The following is a 19,698-nucleotide window of genomic DNA, read 5'->3' as shown; positions in this document are numbered from 1 at the left end:
TCCATAATATACAAAGAACTCACACAACTCAACAATAAAAAATCAAATAACCCAATTACAAAATGGGCAGGGGACATGAACAGACTTTTCTCCAAAGAAGATATACGGATGGCCAATAGACACATGAAAAGGTGCTCATCATCACTAATCATCAGGGAAATGCAAATCAAAACTACACTAAGATATCACCTTACACCTGTTAGAATGGCAAAAATATCCAAAACCAAGAGTGACAAATGTTGGAGAGGCTGTGTAGAAAAGGGAACCCTCATACCCTGTTGGTGGGAATGCAAACTGGTGCAGCCACTATGGAAAACAGTATGGAGATTCCTCAAAAAGTTAAGAATAGAAATACCTTATGACCCAGCCATCCCACTACTGGGTACATATCCTAAGAACCTGAAATCAGCAATTCCAGAAGCTCCATGCACCCCTATCTTCATTGCAGCATTATTCACAATAGCCAAGTCATGGAAGCAACCTAAGTGCCCAGCAACTGATGATTGGATAAAGAAGTTGTGGTATATATATACAATGGAATACTACTCAGCCATAAAAAAGGACAAAGTCGTCCCATTCACAACAACATGGACAGACCTTGAGAGTATTATGTTGAGTGAAATAAGCCAGACAGAGAAAGATGAACTCTGTATGACTCCACTCATAGGTGGTAGTTAACATATGGACAAAGAGAACTGATCGGTGGTTGCCAGGGGAAAGGGAGGTGGGGGGAGTGCACTAGGGGTGAAGTGGTGTACCTACAACATGACTAACAATAATGTACAACTGTAATTTCACAAGGATGTTAACTTTTATAACCTTAATAAAAAAAAAAATGTTAAATGGACCAAAAAACCCCCCCAAAAAACAAAAAAAAAACTCCAGATGCTGAGGCTCAGGGGAGCTTCCTGGTTGGTGAATACCTCGATTTGTGGGGGGGGGGGGGGGGGGGTGATGGCTTAATTCCACAGGTAGAGGACATGGAAGCTCCACACCTGGGACCCTCTCAGACCTCGCCCTGTGTGTCTCTTCACTTGGTTGGTCCTGATTTGTATCTTTTATAATTAAACTGTAACTAAGTATGGCACTTTCCTGAGTTTTAGGAGTTGTTCTATTAAATCATCGAACCTGAGGGGGCCATGGGAACCCTTGAATTTCTAGCTGCTTGGTCAGAAGTGTAGGTGGCTTGGAGATTCCTGAACATATGTCTGGCATCCAAAATGAGGGCAGTCTTATTGGGGGCTGTGCCCTTCAACCTGTGGAGTCTGCACTGCCTCCGGGTGGTTAGCATCAGAACTGTATAGCAGTATTGTAGCCCTTTATGATTTGCGTGCATGAGCACGTGTGTGCACACACCTTATGTCTATTACTTGTTCCCTTGCTCACCTCACTACACTCATATTGTCCCTTAGACACGCTAGGCATGCTCCAACCTCAGGACCTTTGCATTTGCTGTTCCTTCTGCTTAGGATGCTTTTCCCCTTAATATGCCTGCTCCCTTACCTCCTTTAGATCTTTTCTTAATTATCACCTTCTGAGTAAGTTCTTCCCTAATCACAGTACTTAAAATTGCACCACTGCCCATCACATTCCAGATTCCCTTTCTGTTGCTTTATTATCCCCCATAGCACATATCAATATCCAACTTATCATATATTTTATTAATTAATTTATTTATTGTCACTCTCCCTGACATGAGCCAAGGTCCAGGAGGGTAGGAATTTTTTTCCCTCCATTTTGTTCATTGTTGTATCCTTAGCACTTAGAAAAAGTGCATAGTACTTTAAAAATACTGAATGAATAAATGAATGTTATGATTTCTACAAGCTTTACCACTCTCCTCCTTTCGGAACTACAGTGTGCCCACTTCCCATTAAAAACTGGTTATCCAGAAAGAACGGGAGCTCCTCTGGCAGGGGCCTCCCCCAGCAGTGCAGAGGATGGTCCCTGCCCCCACCCCACAGAGGACTATGCGTTCAGCCCTGAAGCAGGAGAGTTGGGAGTTACCTCCCTGCCTTTGGAGGCAGGCAGAAGTGGGTTTCCCTCCTGCTCTGCCACTTTTTTATAGCTGCCTTTTATACAACGATTCCTATATTTGGCACTCATCAGGGCTTGCGGACATTGCTTGCTTTCAGAAAGGCAGAGTCCATGTCCATCTTGCTCACTTTGTGTATCTAGCAAGCCTAGTCCCTGGCGTTGAGTTAACATCCAGTTCACATCTGCAAAAAAATGAATGGATGTTCAAGATGTTAAGCTTGTCATTTTATGTGGATTGTCTCGGTGAATCCTCAGCACCTACCATTAAAATACATATTATTAACCCCATTTTACAGATGGAAATGTGGAGGCTGAGAGAAATTAAGAAATTTGCCTAATATCACAAAGCTAGTGATTTGCAGAGTAGGATGGAAAAATGAGGTTAAACACTGGCTCTTTTGGCATCAACAAGCACAATCCTACCCTCAGTGCTGTACAGCCTCAAATGGAAATGTAACCACAGACAAGTGAAGCAGCTCCTCTGAGCCTCAGTTTCTTTATCTATAAAATATGACTTCATGGGGCCGGCCTGGTGGCGCAGCGGTTAAGTTTGCACGTTCTGCTTCTCGGCAGCCCGGGGTTCGCTGGTTCAGATCCCAGGTGCAGACATGGTACCGCTTGGCAAAAGCCATGCTGTGGTAGGCGTCCCACGTATAAAGTAGAGGAAGATGGGCACGATGTTAGCTCAGGGCCAGTCTTCCTCAGCAAAAAGAGGAGGATGGGCAGTAGTTAGCTAAGGGCTAATCTTCCTCAAAAAAAAAAAAGATTATAAAAATAAATAAATAAATAAAATGTGACTGCAAAGCTTAGATGAACTAAAGTACGTAAAGTGCTTAGCTACATTAAATGCTATGTAAATGGTAGCTATTAGTAGTAATTGTGATTGTAAAGTGACGTAAAGTTGCATTAGCCTTTTTGTCATCCACACCATGGCTCTCTGCTCACCTTAACCTAGTTGGTAGTTGGCACCTTCCCTCCCCTGGGAGGCACTATAGGTAATCACGCAGGAATAGCCAGCAGCCAACAGGCAGAGGGGAGGGGAGAGCAGAGAGAAGGCCTCACCCTGACACTGCAGTTCACAGCTCCCTGCCCCGGCCTCCTCGGTGCCTCTCCAGAAGGCACATTTTCTGCTCTGTTTCCTCCTCTCCCCACAAGCAGGGACCCAGGAAAGCAAAAGCCTCCTCCACAGCCCCTGGAATGTAGCCGTGATGGGGTACCCAGGCTAGGGGAAGGCGATGGAGAGAAGAGACAATGGGTGGAGAGAAAAGGCGTTTATTTGGGGAGCCCCATCTGACTTCCCCAAGCTGCCCCTCAGGCTCCCCTGAACTATCAGTGCTCCCAGACACAGAGGCCTTTATCCCCTGAAAGGGAGCAGCCAGGCAGAAAGACAAAGGCCATATCTGATCCCGGCTGGGGTGGAGGCCACAGGTTGGGGGAAGGGAGGAGGGCATAAGGGGCCAAGCAAAGGGTGGAGGTAAACAGGAGCAGGAGTGGGGGAGGTGGCCTGGAGGCAGTGTTCTTATTCCTCTCCCGCCATAAGAGAGGAGATGAGATGCCAGCTGGTCACCACGATATCTTGTACTTGCGTCACCATTTTTATTTTTAAGGAGTTTTCCATCCACCGTCTTGCACTATGGATCTCCAGGTCCACTCTGCACACAGCTTCTTCCTGTCTCACCACCGTCCACTTCCTTACAGGAGGTAGTGAGCTCCCCACTATGATGAATTACAATCCTTTACATGGCATGCAATAATACACCTCAGAGACAGCGCAGCTGCTGGTTGAGAGCACAGGCCACAGCCAGACTGCCTGGCCCGTTGGACAACCTGTCTGTCCATCCATTTTTTCACCTACAAAACTGGGGAGAATAACTACTTATCTCAGGTGGCTATGAAGATTTCATGAGGCAGTGTGCACACGTAAAGCACACAGAACAGTGCCTGGCACTTAGTAAGCACTTGACAAACATTAGCTATTGTTATAGCAGCATGCAGCTTTGCAGATTATCAAGTGCTTTCATTTCCAGAGTCTCATCTCATCTCCTAACAACCCAGTGAGGGAGGGGCACCCACCCCATATTGCAAATGTAGAAACTGAGGCTCGGGTAACAGAGACTGAGGTAATGGCATAGCCAAGGATGCAAATACTCCTGGGCCCATGTTAAAGATCCATTCTGAGCATCCTAGCTGCCTCCCAGTGAAATAAAAAGCAGTTGGAGGGCACAAGGGTCACCCACTCCATGACCCGAACATCCAGGCTGGGCCCCCTTATCTGCATCCTCACCTGGAAAATTTGTCCACTTACCCATTCTCTCTTGCATGTGCATGCACATGCATGTGTGCAAGCACACACATGCACACACACTCTCTTGTCCCTTGGAGAAGGGCCACACCACCACCTGTCTTGCCCAAGCTTGCCTCTGGTCTCATTTTTTGAGGAGCTCTCTTCCTTTCCCAGGCCCTCACCCCATGCCTCCCCAACATCCCGAGCTCTGGGAGTGCTGGGCAGTGCAGCAATTTCTCTGAGCTTCTGTGAAGGCCCCAAACTTTGTTCTTCTCACCTGCTTCCCCAGAAAGAAGCTCTGAAACAGACCTATGACCCAACCTCCTCCCCATCTCCAGCTCACCAAACGCCTTCCCTTCCACTGCATCCTAACCAAGCTGCTGCCCACAATGTTGACAGCTTAGGGTTTTACAAAGTACAACAGCACTTCCCCCCATTATCCCACGGCACAACCTAGAGAGTAGCCTTGCTCACCATGAGGCACACCTGAGTAGGGAACGGAGCCCAGACTAGGATCTGGTGCTTCTGGGAGAGGATAAACATAAGGAATCTGAAGAGAGATCCCACGGTGGGTGGAAAGATATCATGCCCTCCCCATGGATTGGGTTCTAAGATAAGGAGAAGTGAGTCTCCCCCAGCAGAGATCCCTCAGCTTCCTAGTCACTCCCACTCAGTGCTCTACCACCATTCCTCACTCCTTATAACTCAGGACCTTCCTGGAGGACTGTTCCCTAGGGGGCCTGGACCCCTTCCTCTCCCTCAGTCTTTACCTCAATCGACTATCAATTCCAACTTCCAAATACTTTTGCAAATTAAATGCCTCCTTCTCCTGAATTGTCGCTCCCTTGGTTCTAACCTGTATTCTCTCTCTTCTGGACAATTTCAGTACCAGGACCACTTCCACTTGCTGTCTGTGTGAATGACTTCCGCCCACACCCCCAGGAGCTGTGCCATGTATGCACATCCATGTGGATTAACAAGAGGCCTTGTCCATAGCTTCTTTTATTAGCTGTCCTTCCATCAAGCCTCCATAGGACCTGCGCTTCTCTCTAGCATAACTCTTACCACAGCTTACTGTGTTCTCCATTTACCTGTCTCCCTTAGAAACCTATTTAATTCATCTTTGTACCCCCAATGCTCAGTAGAGGGCCTGGCACATAATAGCTGCTCAATAAACGTTTGTTGAATGACTGCCTATAGTCTCTCCCAGGCCCGCACTCACTCTGCTGTCTCTCTCCTACTCCACTCCTACTTCCACACTGCCCCCTAAACTTTCCCTAAAACACAAAATCGATTCACATCACTTACTGCTTTAAAACCTCCATTACATCTCTGCTGTTTATAATAAAATTCAAAATCTTTAGCTGGACATCCAAGGCCCTTCACAGCCAGATTCCCAACCTTCTTCCCACCTTACCTCCTGCCACCCACCCCACAGCATACACCAGGCCTTTTCCTTACTAGGGATGGGGATTAAGGAAATGCCTGTTCTTACTTTCTGGAATGTTCTTCCCCTCTGTCTCCACCTGGACAACTGCTCTCTGTGCTGTAAGATCAAGCTCAACAACCACCTCCACTGTGAAGCCCTCTAGCTTCCCCAGGCAGAGTCGGCTCCTTTCATATTTTCCCAGATAGTGGAGAAGAGGGATCCACATTTACAGAGTGCCGGCTATGTATTATCTAGTTTAATTCTCCCCAAAACACTCTTAGAAAATAGATATTATCATTCCACCAAAGGTGGGCTCAAGTAGGTCACAAAACTAGTAAAAGCTGGAGTCGGGATTTGAGCCGGGGTCTGACTGTTTCTTCTCTGCCTCGCTGCTTCTCACCTCTATTATGGGGTTTCCTTGCTATGCTTTATGGCATTTATTGGTCTACATGTCTGCTTCCCCATTGGACATATGGTCAGAGATTGGTTCTTACATGTATCTACATTCCCAGAGGCCACACCCAGGAATGGGCTCATGGAAGGCCCTCAATAAATGTGGCTAATTGAGTGAATGAATGACTGAACAAACTGAAGGTTACATCACTCCCCCAGGCGTGAGCAGTAATGGAGGAATCGTCCAGAGGAAACAAACACAAGGGAGACGTAGTCTCATGCTCTGAGCAGGACAACCCCTTGCGCATCAACTGGCTCCTCTCTTTGGAGCTCTGCTTTATAAGCAAACCAACAGCCCTCAAGGAGATGGCATGGTTGCCAAAAAACAAAACACCAAACACATCAAAACAAACCAAAAAACATAACAACAACACCCAGAGGTGATAAGCGCAGCTCCCTATAAAGAGCAAGACAGACACATCCCTTGCCTTCTGAGACCTCCCTCTGAGACCGACACACCAACACAGGTAGCAACATCTAGGCCATTTGGAAAGAAGGCCTAGAAATAGAAAATCGATACATGGCCTGGCTGTATTTACATCACAGGCCCATCAGGAGACATGAAGCGGTGGGGAGGCAAGAGGAACACTGCGCTAGAGCACCTCAAGACAGTGGGTTCAGGAATGCTCTGAGTGGTTGGAGGAAAACCAGCTGGATGAATTGGTGTGGGACATGGGGTGGGAGGTTCTAGGCATATGGACGTGAGTGCACGCTCGTCCTGCTCCTCACCGCCCCAGCCTGCCCAGCTCCCACACCCTGCTCAGTCCTTCCCACTCTCATGTCCTCCAGCCTGCGTTTCGGGCCAATGCCGCTAATTGTTTTCTCCACTGGCCAACTGGTGGGAATGAGGGGCCATAAAGGAAGCAAACAGCACATGCTATGCATCCAGCAATTTTACCGTTGGCAATTTGATACAGAAAAATAAAACGGGGACAGAGCTGCAGGGTCAGGAAAGGGAAGTCTATTTCCAAGTGATTTTCCCTTTTAATGCCGAGCAGTCAGGGCTCCTCTTCGTGGACAATTCTATTGCAGACAAGACACAGGCATTTGTCAGCAAAGTCCGGGCATTTATGATGCAAGACCAGGCAGGCTGGGCTGGGGAGAAGTGGTGACGGGATGGCAGAGCCTCAATGTTGGAAGATACTATGGAGGTCACCTTGTCCAACCTCCCTCTCAGTCAGAAGTCCCCCATCCAGCGTGCCCAGCATGTGGTCGTCCAGGCTCTTCCTGAACTGTCTGGGGCTGCGGGGCTTACTGCCTCATGACGCAGCCCTTTTTATTTGCTGGACAGCTCTGGCTATTACGAAGCACTTCTTTATAGTCTATGGAGCCCTGCCTCTCTGTAATGTCCAATCTTTTCATCCCAACTCAGCCCTCTGGAGCCAATCACTATTTATTGAGGACCTACTGTGTACCACTGTTCTAGATTCTGCAGTTACAGCAGTGAATGAAACAAAGTCCCTTGGGGTGCTTGTATCCAGTGGGCCAACGGACTGTTTCTCCACAGGACACATGATTTTTCCCTTCTCCCTACAACCTCTGGGGCCCAATTTGTGTTCAGTCTTCAGTTTGTGAGATCTCCGAGGGCTAAGATCGGTTTCTCCTACTACACACCAAGAAGCACTCCTTGAAAGAGGAAGAGAAAATTTTAAAGGGACTGGAAGACGTCCATCTTTTTGTGTCACCCTGTGTTATCTGCAACATCCTACCTAGTTGCTATGTTCTTGTTGATTTACTTATTGTTCTCCACCCATCCCTACCACCACTAACCAGGTCCCTCCAGCTATACCAGAGCAGAGCCTCCTTTACTCATCACCGCTGATCACAGGGCCTGGAACAGTGCCTGGCACATGCTAGAGACTCAGTTAAGTATTGGCTGAATTGACGACTAAATGGATGGATGCATAAGGCAGCTCACACATGGGGAGAACGGATGGGGTCTCCGCACAGACCTGTTCCATGGGCATCGTCAACTGCCCCAGGAAGAAGTAGCTGGCCTTCCTCCCCAGTCAGCCAGGCAGATGGTGGCAAGCCCACGGAAAACCCCCCAAGAAGGTCTACAAGCACAGAGCCAGGCCCCGACTCAACCATGCTGGTCCTGCCTGGTGTCTAGCTGACAAAGAGCCTGGGGCTGTTTCCTGGTGAGGGAATGGGAGTAAGTCACAGGGAGTCAATAAGTCAGGCACCCCGGGGCTCAGCCCCAGGCCCCACAGGCAGGAATGTGCTCCGGCCCGAGAGAAGACATGTGAGGAGAAGAGGAGATGGGCCCTTGCTCTGGAGACCATGTTTCTAGGACACTCAGGACAACAAGCCAACAGCTACCCAGGAACCCAAAGTGAGGCCACAAGAGCCCAGGTTCAGTACACAGGAGAAACAGAGTCCTGAGAGCTTAGTCAGAGAACGCTTCCTGGAGGAAGGGGTTACAAAAAGTGTTTGGAAGGAGACAAGGGGCTTGATAGGTAACAATTTAAAATAATTTAAAATTTATTGAACACTTAAGTATGCCAGGTACTCTGCTAACCAACAGACATTGATTCATTTAATGCTCACAACCCCCAGAGAAGTAGATACGATTAACCCCTTTCACAAATGGAGAAACAGAAGCTTAGAGAGATGAAGTAACTTGGCTAAAGTCCAACACTAGTCAATGGCAGCACCAGGATTTGAACCCAGGTGTTGAGGACTGCAAATCCGAATTTGCTACTGCATGGCATCAGTGGGTCCCCTGGCATTAGTGGGTCCCCTGGCATCAGTGGACATCATGGCATCAGTGGCCCCACAGCATCAGTGGGCATCATGGCATCGGTAGGTCCCCTGGCATCAGTGGGCATCATGGCATCAGTGGGTCCCCTGACATTAGTGGGTCTCCTGGCATCAGTGGGCCCCATGGCATCAGTGGCGCCATGGCATCCTCTGGCATTTCTCTGTCATAGGAAAGCCAACCCTCAAAGGCAGAGCTGAGACTGTACCTAGGCTAGGCCCCACAAGTCGAAAGCTCACAGAGGTTCACTGCAGACCTGTCCAAGGCCCCTCGGACATGCAGCAGATCAAAGCCACACCACCCAGCCCACCAGCCTTCTCAGCCCTAACCCCCAGAATCCTCACTCTTGTTTCTCCTGTGGGTCTGCTCTCCCACAGTCTTTCTTCTCCAGCTAGCCTTCTCTCTACCCCAAAGTGCCTTCTCTTCTCCCCTTCAAGCCGTAGACAAGGGCATATGAAAGCCATCAGGAGGCCTCAGTATCATCCAGCCCAACCTCCTCCCTTTACAGTGGAGGACATCAGCCCCAGTGGGCTGACCAAGGTCACACCATGCTCCGAGGTCAGTGGCATGTCTGTCCCCTCCATCAAACCACCTCCCTCAAACGGAAGAGCTCACCATCCTCCACTCCATGAATCCTCTTACGCTCCTTCCTGCAGGTCCTGCCTAGGCCTGGAGAGGTCAAGAAGCCCTCACTGAGTGTTCTCATCCTCTGTGCCCCTGGTTATGGGCTGAATTGTGCCTCCCCCAACTCCAAATTTCATACGTCGAAGCCTTAACTCCCAGTACCTCAGAATGTGATTTTAGTTGGAGATAGGGCCTTTAAAGAGGTAATTAAGTTAAAATGAAGCCATTAGGGTGGGCTCTAATCTAATCTGACTGGTGTCCCTATGAGAAGAGGAAATTTGGACACGCAAAAGTGATCCAAGGGTGCGCCCACAGAGGAAAGACCATGTGAGGACGCAGCAAGGAGTCAACCATCTGCAAGCCAAGCAGAGAAACCAACCCTGCCGACACCTTGATTCTGGAATTCCAGTCTCCACAGCTGGGAGAAAATAAATTTCTGTTGCTTAAGCCACTCCATCTGTGGTATTTTGTTATGGCAACTCTAGCAAACTAATACACCCTTTCACTGCCTGTAAATACAGATTACTCAACAGATTGCCTTCTGCAACCTGAGCATGAAGCATGTCCCATCAGACCCTGGTCTAAAGGAGCTGTGCGTTTTCCATCCTAGCACAGCTCCCCAGACCACCTAACTATCCACCACTGCCCCTGAACACCTCCAGCTGATCAGTATACTCGCTACAAGTTCACCACAGTATCCATCTCAATGAGTCCAACCAGAAAATCAGTCTGGAACAATGATTAACCAACGAATGAATGAATAAATAAAAATTTTGAAACGTCATACTCCGATTCTGTGCTCCAGGGGGCGCCATTTGCATGGTAGTCTGTTATAGATGCCCCGTATCTTGCAACGTCAAGGCCAAAGATTCCTTCTGTATCCAAAAACAAACAAACCACAACACTTTTGGATTATCCCAGTATCCCTTGGTTTTAATTGTTGGTTTGAGGGAAGTCTCTCTCCACACCTCAATTGTTGAGAATTGCAGGCTGACAGGATACTCTGTCTATGCATAAATCTACCCCTGGAAACACCAGATCCCCTTTTCTCTGTGTAGTTCTGCAGGACTCTGTAGATTTCCAGGACTTTGGGGTGGTAAAATGTCTTTTTAAGGGGCAAAGGCATGTTCCTCCCAAATTATTGGCACTCCTGCTACTGAGATATAGCCTGTGGCTAAAATCACCCAAACGACCCATTACTGTTAGGGGCCACTAAGTCTCTATCTAGCAGGGACATGGCCTGTCTCCTTTATTAGTGGTTCTCTGAGGCCCTGAGAGATCGTGGACTGGTAAAAAGAGCTAGGACTTTTGGGTCAGACAGGAGGTCTTGGTTTGAATCCCAGCTCCACCGTCACCGATCTGGGCCTTAACACCTCACCCAGAAAATAGGGTTAATAATTCTTATTTAACAGGGCTCCATGAGAATTAAATTAAATGGGTCAACAGTAAGTAGGATATCTAGCAGAGTGTCTAGAGCAGAGGAGGTAGTGATTACGTGTTAATTCTCTCCCCCCTGATTTCCCTCCTTCCTTTGTATCCACCCTCCTACCGTGAAGGTCAGGTCTTCTTGTCTCCCTCTTGATACCCCTGTTCCTCCACTGATGGACGGAGGATGCCAGAGATGGGGCAGAACTCTCTGCAGTCCTTGCTGTTGGCCTCCGTGAGTGCAGTTGCAACTGTACATCAGCAACACAGCAGCTGGACCTCCCTTCTCCGTGACACTCACTGCCCGGGGCTCTGGTCCCAAGGGGGCTGTTCTAAACAGGTTTCTTTCCAAGAGAAAAAAGAAACTGACGGATGGTAAGTAATAGATCCCTTATGAGAGGTAGGGAGGGTGCAGGAATAGCTACCTTAGCCAGGAGGCAGGGTGATGGCTCCCATCAGTTCCTGTTTCAATTCCCAGATTCCAAGATGCAAGACATGAAAAAGAGATGGGAGAAAAGGATGCAAGAAAAACAAAACAATGGCAAAAATAAATACAAACACACACACAGTTCAATACAATTGTTAGGTAGAAAATACAGAGTAGAGAGAATCTAAATGTTGGCTTTCCCTAGTATGCCTCAATTTCTTTAATGAAAAACGAATACTCATTTGTATCTGGTGGAATAGAGAAACAAATGTGTGATTTGCAGTAACAACCAGGTAGCCCCACATTATCTAAAAATATGTCTACTCTAGTCACCGAACTTGTGGATCATCCATAATGGCCTCCTGTCCCTCCATCCCTACTGACTGGGTAGGTGGCAATAGGACTAACACAGAATTAGCAGGAAATAATAATCCCTTACATTTGATGAACAGCTTTATAATTCATAAATCATTTTTATATTCATTTTATTTTTTGAACAATGAAATCTCAGCCCTTAGGAAGGGGACTCTCAGAGAGATTCAGTGACTTCCCTACAGTTGGTAAGAGGAGACTATGAACTTGAACCCACATCTCTTAACTCCTAATACACACACTCTTTTCACTAAATCACAAGGGAGAAATATAACATCATGTGCCTGTGGCTTACACACATGTGCATGCACACCACAAAGTAAGACGTCCAGGCAACTAGATAATAGAGATTTGACAACAACTCCCTTCCATTTTGGGCATTGCTCAGGATCTTATTAGAACTTGGGTCTCAGGGATATGAAGAATTCTAAGTACTAGAATATAAAATAGAATGGAAATTGGGAGAGGGGAATCTATGGGAAATTGAGGCACCAAGAATCAAAGAGGAGAAGGATGATATTCTTCACTTCATATTCTACCTCTGAAGTGTGAGTTCCATGGTGCCTAGTGACCATTTGTCAAGGGCCAGACAAGAGAGAATGGACTGAAGCAGCAGATTCCAAGACAAGGACCAAACAACTTCCTGACTAGGGCGGTGAGAATAAGCAATAAAATAGCTGCAAAGTAAAGAAGAGAAGGTACCGTGAAGTAACGACGCCCAAAAGCTCACCATCTGGCCCAGAAGTGTGAGGTGCCCCATGAGACGGAAGGTGGCCACTCATGGGAAGCATGATATTTCCTATAAAAGGGTACTCTCAAAAGGGAGCAGGGATCCCCCATCCTAGTTTGGGGATGATCTATAAAGAGACGAGGGATGACTAGAAAGGGTGCTTTGTGTGTGTGTGTTTGGGGGGGGGGGGTTCTTACTCCTAGATGATCCGGAGTTAAAAAAAGGGATATTCAGAGCTCATCTCTTCTCAGACATGCTGGGAAGGCTATGAAAAGACTTCCTTTTCCCCACTCCACCCTTTGCATCTCCTTCCTAAGGAAAAGAATTCTTAAGTTCTGCCTTCAATACCCTTTTGACTCCTTCTAATCACAGAGACAATAGAATGGGGTCCCAATTTCCTTACACCCTATCACCCCAAATCCAACTTCATACATTCATTCGAACACCTACTATGAGCTGAGGAAAGTCAGTCCTGCCTCAGGGAGCCGACACAAAACCAGTCCGCTAGCTACATCAACCTCATCTCCTTGCTCCAGGGCCACACTTCCTGCTTCGGCCACACAGACCCAGCCTCCACCCCATCCTCTCCAGTATCTCCAGGCCTCCCTGTCAGCGGCTTCCTTCCCATGGTGAGAAAAATCCCTGCCCTTGACTTCTCCATCCTGCTCTAGTATCCCCAGCAGACCCCAGTCCCAGCAGACACCAGCTCCTATCACATGCCAAGTATTTAATACCTAGTTTTGCCTATCTTGTTCTCATTTGCATATTTTAAAAAGAATCTTCAGGCTTCTGTTATCTCTCCCCCGATCAAATGAGAGTCCTCAAAATGAGTCTTTTCTCTCCTGCTCTTCCCACTCTGCCCACAGGGGGCCATCAGTGCCAGGAATTCACTGCCAGGCCACAAAGTGTTTCCAGATGTTGCCTAGCCATTTATACTCCACAGATATTTATTGAGTACCTACTGCATACTCATGGAATTCTTAAATATTATAATACCCTTTTTTGGGGGGGGAGGGTGAGGAAGATTGGCTCTGAGCCAACGTCTATTGCCAATCTTCTTTTTGCTTGAGGAAGATTGTCCCTGAGCTAACATCTGTGCCAATCATCCTCTATTTTGGACGTGGGATGCCACCACAGCATGGCTTGATGAGTGGTGTGCAGGTCCATGCCCAAGATCTGACTCCGTGAACCCTGGGCCGCAAAGCAGAGTGTACAAACTCAACCACTATGCAATTGGGCCAACCCCTATATACCTTATTTTCGGATGAGAAAACTAATGACTCTAAAAGATTCAGTGACTCATCCACAATGAAAAGAGATGAGTGTCAGAAAGGGATTGGAATTGAGATCTTCTGACTAGGTACAGTCTTTCTTCACCCCCACCCCCACCCCAAGCCTAAAGACCAGGATATCTGGGAAGTACCAAAGTCCACTGGGCCATCCAGACCAGCTTATGTAACAAGAATGGAATCCTAACCCTCCAAGACTCATGGACAGGAGTGTGTGTGTGTGTGTGTGTGTGTGTGTGTGGTGTAGAGAAGAAAGAAAGGAATAAGAAGACAAAGGAGGCAGAAGGACAAAGGTATCTGCCATCAAAGAAGTGATGCTAGAACCGAAGGCAACCTTCCTACTTATTATTCTATATTAGGGAAGACATCCTACCATTTGTTTCCCATTACTGCCTTCAATTCCCTTCTCGTTCAGGGAACCTGAAGCACAGAGCTGGATTGTTGATTGGTTTGAGTTTAATTCATTTGTGTAATATCCCTGTTCAGAACGATGTCTAATTAACACTTTTGTTGGGGGGAATAAAACCTCCCATAATCATTAATGAATGGGGGAGGGGAGAGGACGCTTTCCCAGGCAGCAGCCTTGATTCTACCAGGCTGTTTGCTGGCTCCGTCTTACAGATGTCTTCATGAGACGTGTCTTAATAACGGATTATCACTCACTTCGGACTGGGACAAGCAGATGGAGCTGAGATCTGATGACAGGATGCTCAGTGCTCCATGAATCAGCACTCACACCTAATACTGGGGGCCTTCATTCTGGGTGCCCAGTCCAGAGATGGGGCGCATGGCTGGACAGCCTCCGCCAAGCAGGACAGGCATTTTCTAAGCTGCTGGATGAAATTCCAAGTATGAGTCTACTTTCTAGCTTCCTCACTCGCTTCAGGCCTTGCAGGTAGAAATAGTACCTCAGATTCGTTTCTAATTTCAGTTTGTAAAATGACTTTATAAATGCTGGTACATAGCCCTTTGGGGACAGAGAATACAACCCCATTTAATAGATGAGGACAGTTGAGCTCAGAGAAATTGAGGGACTTGTCCGAGGTCACAAAGTTAAGACACGACATGGCCGGGAGTAGAACCCAGATCTTCTGACTTCAGAACCCTGGGCCTCTTGGGGGGCAGGTTTGGTTTGCAGGTCACTGAGCATGTGCCATTGCTCTCCAGAGAAGTTCCACAGAGCTAAAACCCTACTGAGGAAAGAAAGAAGAGATTGGGATGGTTTGGGCTTCAGGTGGTAGAGAAACCATATAAAACAGGATGTGAGAGTCTGAATGGCATGAGGTGGTGATAAGGGATCAATATCTTTCACAGGATTCTCAAAAGAGTCTATGGCCCCAATGTCACAAGATTCAGCAACTTGAGGTACATCTCTGACCACGCCTCCTGGTGTGAAATGTGGAATACAACAAACTGGGTTACTCATAGGAGGACCTGAGTTCTAACCCCACCCTTTTCATCTGGGTGACCTTAGGCAAACTGTTTTAACCTCCCTGGGCTTCAATTTCATTTTTGAAAAATAGGGATAATAAACCCTGTCCTGCCGACTACACAGAGATTTTGTGACAACCAAAATACATAAGTAGAAGAGAAAAGGTGGCTAGAAGACCACAGTAGGAAAGAGATTTTCACTGCTTACCCTTTTGCATTTTTTGAATTTTGTACCATATGCATTACCTACTAAAAATATAAAATTAAAAATTTTAACAAAAATACATTAAGTTACCAGGTTATAGTGTGCACACAATCTCACTTAATTCTCTCCACAGCCCTGCAAGGTAGAGACAATTTTCCCAATTGCACACGAGGCAACTGAGGCTCGGCAAGCTCAGATAAGTTGCCCAGTGTCATCAATGTGACTAAATATTAGCAGGTCTAGGATTAAAATTCGTATCTCTCTGATTTCAGAGTTGCTATTTGCTCTCTCTCTCTCTCTCCTATATTACAGGTGCTCATTCCATCTCATAAAAGCTCAGTGTTAAGAGATAAATTTGACGGAGAGTAAATTTTACTCTATTGCTACAGGAGGGCTAAAAGTTTCCCCGTCATTATCCAAATATAGGACTCCCATAACTACCTGCCTCACAGCCAACCCAACTGTGCACTGCCGGCCTAAGAAGACGGTGTACACACACACACACACACACAGACACACACACAGGCTTTTGTTATGGCAAGAGGAGAGAGAATTAGGGTGGGTATTTAAAAATGCACTCCCATGGTCTGGCACTGTGGAGATCTGCCGAGGCAGCTTGGCAAGAGTTGTTCATTCTGTCCCACCCCGAGAATGCATTTATCCTTGCCTTGTACAGTCTTGTAAATACTTTGCTGTCGATTCACATTAGGTTATTGTTTTCATTCTGCTGCCTACGTGCCCTGTACAGGCTTATCCATGTCAGTGCCTTGGCTTAGACTGCAGCCCCCAGAGGGCAGGGGCTGGGCCACCCGTATCCCTTTATACTGCATCCACACCAAGCCAGACACAGTAATGTGCTTAATAAAGGTTTGAGCAGATGACCACAGAGATAAAGGTCGTTTATTCCAACCTGAAGAGAAATGAAGCCTCCGGGTAGGGTAATTCTTACCAGACAGTGCTGTGCAGTGGAATACGCACTAACATCTGGAGAAAGACAACATCTACATCCTGACTACCTGGCTCCACCTGGCTCCAGAGCAAGAGAATTATCTTCTCTCAGTATCAGTCTATCCTCCTATAAAATGGAGATAATAATACTTATTTCATGGGGCTGTCGTTAAAATTAAAACAACAGGACTATGAAATGTTTAGTAAACTGAGAAGTGCTATGTATCTGTTACTTAGGAAAAAAGGGAGAAAAATAAATGAAAAAATAACTGAGCAAACCTCTAAGGTGCCGCCAAAGTGCCCTGCAGCATATCACCAGGAAAGTACCTGCTGTGCTTTCCATCCCCGAGGATGGAAGCTGTCTTGTTCGCTGGATCCCCTGAGCCTGGCTTAAGGCCTGGCACATCACTGGCAAATGGGATGAATACTCCAGACATCCCTGCCAAAGTTGGCGGCTACAATGAAAAGTTGGATTTGCACCCACCTTTGGAAACGGCTAAAGAGAAAAGAAGTAGTCCACATTCTCCCCAAAGTTGATTTAAGTTGCCTTAACCCATCTCTAGCCGTTCTGGATGGGACACACCACACAGCTACCCATCCCCCCACATTAGAGAGGGTTCCTTCAAGTCATAGACCAACCAGTGCAAATGACAGTGCAGCAGCACGGCCTGACGGCCCAGGCATCAAGGAGACCCTGAGCGGCAGACAGGCTAATCAAGTCACAGTTCCTGCAGGAGCTGAGGCTGGTTTTGCAGGAGGTGAAGGTCAAGGGTTGGCAGTGGAGTGCGAGGTTGTGTAGTGGAGTAAGGAGAAACAGAATTAGTAAAACCTGCACCGGGGTACAGTGGGGAGGTAAGAGTGCCGGTTCTTTTTGAAGAGGTCTCTGGATTGTCATTCCTTCCCTGGGGGTGCCCCCGCGCTGTCCCTAAGACTGAACTATGAATTCTCCCTGATTATCAAGCCTTCCCAGGGCACCCCAATTTAAGAAGTGATTTGTCCTTGCTCTGAGCTTCCTGGCTATGCTACTCACACAGCAATTTAGCATCTACTGCCTTGTTCTGAGATGGCTCAAACGTATTGAGGACCTACTACGTGCCAAGTATTTTCAACTAATCTAATCTTCCCCACAGCCCTGTGCTCAAGTTACGTTATTCCCATTTCAGAGAAAGGCCTGGGAACACGGCAGTCAGCAGCATGACCTCCGGGCCACACTGTCTGCCAGCAATCTCAGCCGCTCTGTCACGTCCCAGCTGTGAGGCTTTGAACAAGTTACTTAACTTCTCTGTGCCTCAGATTCCTCTTCTATAAAATGGGGATGACAAAATACCCGTTTCACAGGACCACTGTGAAGAACATTAACGCATAATGCATAAATGTATTAATATCACTTAGAAAGGTCCCTGGCACATGGTTAACGCATAAGGAAACTGGTGCTCAGAAATTTGCCCAAGACTTAAATAAACTGTATAGCTGGGATTATAACCAAGTATGTCTGACTTCAAAATCCATGCTCTTTCCACTTCTCCGCACAGTGTCTCACTCACTCAGATTTCCTGAAGTATACTGTCCCCCATCTCTCACAAGTCCCCATCGGGTTATAAACTGCTCAGGGGACAGTGGTGTTCTTGCATTCACCCTCTGACCCCCAGGGCACCTAGAAGGTGTTTGCATATTAAACACAGCTCTATGTTATCTAGCAGGACAGGAGCAGGGAGGAAGCTGGAGCAGCCTGAAGCTAGGGTTTCATCTGCCCCTGGTTTGCTTTCTGTGCCTTCGAGATTTGGAGATTTGGAGGCGAAACATCGGGACCAGTCAGTAATCCTGGGCAGGGGAAAAGGCCCCCGTGGAGGTGCGGGGAAGAAGAAACCCATCTGCAGCTCCTTCCTCTCCCTCCCCCTTCTCACAAGGCCTTGGCTCTCATGACTTCCCCAAGAGGACAGCATGCCAGAGTGCCAAGGGAAATAGGTGTGTCCCCTCCCACCACCCCACCCGCTGGCAGGGAGCCCGCCACCAGTCTGAGGGAGGCCCGGCTGAGCCAGGGCAGGGCCCCAAGTGCCCTCCTGCCAGCTCAGCACTCCTACCTGCCCCAGCCCCATCCTCTCTGGCTCCCAGCCCTCGCGCCCCCCTGCCATTCTGCTGGGTGAGGGCATTTCTTCAGACCTCCTGACCTCAGCCTGCCCGGGAGGATGGAGGCATAATTAGCGCACTTCTCCTGGGGAGTGGGAGAGGAGAGTGGCTCATTAAGCCGGCCACGCGTGCCTCTCCCGCAGCTCCCTCCCCCCTTCCTGCCTGTCTTGTGTGCCTCTCCTCTCTATCTCCTTTGCTCCCATTTCCCTCTCCCACTTTCACCCTCTGGCCTCGCCTCCTCCTTACCTTGTTCTCTCCTCTTTCTCTTCTGCCCACTCTCGGCTGCATGGCTCCCTCCTCATTTTGCTTGCTCATTTACCCTCTCCCTTCCTCCTTCTCTCTCAGGCATGTTCCCGGGGCCTTTCCCCCCTCCTGACGCCCCAGGTCACCTTTTCCCGACCCCTCCCCTCTCTCTCCCATTTCTCATCTTGGAGCTTCCTCTGGGCCACCTGCCCTCCCTGCAGCATCCTTAGCCTTCACCTTTGCCTCAGAATCCTTATTTCCTTGCTTCTCTTCTCCGTTGGCGCCACCTCTTTCTTCTGCTTCATTTTCCAGCTCCCCTTTCTTGGGCCGTTCCTCCTATTTCTCTCCTCCCTCTTTTCTTACTGTGTTCCCTTCATTCCAGTTCTTATCTCCCTATCCTCTCCCTCTCTCCCTGTCGGTGTCTCCACCACACTGAAAGAAATGTGTATTTTCAGGAATTTGTATACATTCCATCCCTTTCCTGGTAGGAGGAGAGAAGGGGGGAAAGCTTAGGGCAGGACACATCTGACTTTTCTCATCCTAGGAGCTCGCTGCATAAAAATCCACTAGTGAGTTCCAAACACGAAACCCGGCGACAGGGAATAACTCGTGGAGTCAGGGCCAAGGAGAAGGGATTTGAAGATGCCTTCTCCACACAGAGGAGGTAGTTACAAAGGGACAGGCTTTGCGTAGGAGTTGCCACGGGTCACCTTGGTGGCAGGGTGTCTGCCAGCCACACCTGGGCTGCCTGCAGCTGTTGCGAGGACATCTGAAGGAGGACTTCTTTTTTGGGTCTGGTTTCCTCAACTTAGGGCAAGCAGTTCCAGTCTTTGAGGAATTACTGACTTGGTTTTGCCACACCACCCTCTCTCCTTCTAAAAATGCATCTGGTGGTGAGCAGCCTTTAATTCTG

General features: G+C 47.9%; 1 protein-coding gene across 5 annotated transcripts in view; it reads right to left on the bottom strand.

Moving 5' to 3' along the window:
- The window catches only part of KIRREL1 (kirre like nephrin family adhesion molecule 1), a 99,466-nt gene that overhangs the window by 49,380 nt on the left and 30,388 nt on the right, over positions 1–19,698 (bottom strand). The window lies entirely within an intron of this gene.

Source organism: Equus asinus, chromosome 25 (assembly GCF_041296235.1).
Source record: "Equus asinus isolate D_3611 breed Donkey chromosome 25, EquAss-T2T_v2, whole genome shotgun sequence".
NCBI classification, from domain to species: domain Eukaryota; kingdom Metazoa; phylum Chordata; class Mammalia; order Perissodactyla; family Equidae; genus Equus; species Equus asinus.
The sequence above is the reverse complement of the archived record's forward strand: the minus strand, read 5'-3'. Positions and strand labels throughout refer to the sequence as shown.